The 1,542-nt window shown below is 60.6% G+C and overlaps 1 protein-coding gene across 1 annotated transcript in view; it reads right to left on the bottom strand.

Moving 5' to 3' along the window:
• The window catches only part of CTIF (cap binding complex dependent translation initiation factor), a 214,409-nt gene that overhangs the window by 89,515 nt on the left and 123,352 nt on the right, over positions 1 to 1,542 (bottom strand). The window lies entirely within an intron of this gene.

Below are 1,542 nucleotides of genomic sequence, written 5' to 3'. Positions count from 1 at the left end.
GCATATACCTGCACCGCTTTCTGTAGCTAGCTCCTCAGAGTCAGCTATTGTCTAGAAGTCTTGGCCTGACCTGGCCCTTCTCAGAGAAGCACACAGTCAAGGTTGAAATTCAGGCCTGGCTCCACCCCCCGTCCTGAACATGGAGGACAGACCTGTGCCTGCCGTCTCCTTCCCTGAAATTCCAGGACATTCCAATGTGCAAATCCCTCAGGTAATTCGGGAATTTGTCACCGGAGGGGTGCCGGCAGGCAGTGCGGGAATGAGAACCCGATAGGGGCCTGGGCGCTGGAGCCACATGGGGCGGGCCAGGGGAGGGCTCGCATTGCATGGAGGTTGAGCCAGGGGCGGGGCAGAGACAGGGCCCCAGCTGCACCACCCCACAGAAGCTGTCGGGGGACGGATGGGGCAGCTCTGATTAGGGTGACCCAAACCAAAGCAAACCACATGCATTCTCGGCCTGTGGACTCTGACCTGTGGCACAAGCCCAAGTGTGAGCAGAGCACCGTAGGGCTTTCTCTGACACAGTCTTGATGGAGTGCAAAAGCTGACCGCAAGATCGGTGGTTCAGACTCACCAGCCGCTCCTCAGGAGAAAGAAGAGGCTGTCTGTTTTCTCGAGAGTCACAGTCTCAGAACCCCTGAGGGGTGGTGCTAGTTTGTCCTTAGGGGTGCTACGTGTCAGGTTTGACGCAATGGCAGTGGACAGGGGCGGTCTTTACTGGAACGCCCCCCCCCCCCAAGTGGAGCGATGGTTAAGCGCTGGGTTGCTAGCTTGAAAGGTCAGCAGTTTGAATCTGTCCAACGGCCCAGGGGAAGAAAAGACCTGGCAGTCTCCCTGGGAACCTGACGGGGTGGCTTCAAGCAGGCCTGGACAGGACCTTACAGAACCTGACTGAGACTGCCAGTCCTTTCTTCTGCGGGGCGGCGGGAGGAGCACACGATCAGCGGGCCCAAGGTGCTCTCTGGCATCATCATTAAGGTACTGGTGGACGGCGGCGGGTTAGAGAGTCCCTTCGAGAAGACGGCCTACAGGGGGGCTCACCCCGCCCTGTACGTGATGTTCACAAGGCAATGCCTCACGTCTGACCTGACCCCCACCGAGCGCTCAACTGAGATCTCAATTAGTCCCTAAGGTGCACAGGAGGAGAAGAGATAGCTGGTTGTTCCAATGCCCCAGGGACCGGCCGTGCCGTGCCGCCCACCACCCTCCCGGGCGACCCCAGCTCCGGGGCCAACAGCTCCCACCCTCCCACCCATGGCACAGGGGCAGGCAGTGGCTCTGACCTCCCCTCCGCCCCATGGCAAAATGGAACGTTCCGGGCTCTGCTTGATGCCCATGCCCACCACACCTTCAAACTAATAGCCAGTACAGTCGCCACTGGCCACGGCCCCGTGGCAGGAACGAGAAGGAGGTGGGTGGAGCTCCCTGAGAGTGGCTTCCGGACCGTGGAGGAGAGGGCAGGCACCGGGCTTTCCCAATCCACGCCCATCTCAGCAGCGGCTACCCCCTCCAACCTCCAGGGTTGGGGCGCTGCTCTTGGCG

The sequence above is a fragment of the Echinops telfairi genome, unplaced genomic scaffold (genome assembly GCF_000313985.2).
Source record: "Echinops telfairi isolate 266 unplaced genomic scaffold, ASM31398v2 ScPeMD7_7400;HRSCAF=8409, whole genome shotgun sequence".
NCBI classification, from domain to species: Eukaryota; Metazoa; Chordata; class Mammalia; order Afrosoricida; family Tenrecidae; genus Echinops; species Echinops telfairi.
The sequence above is the reverse complement of the archived record's forward strand: the minus strand, read 5'-3'. Positions and strand labels throughout refer to the sequence as shown.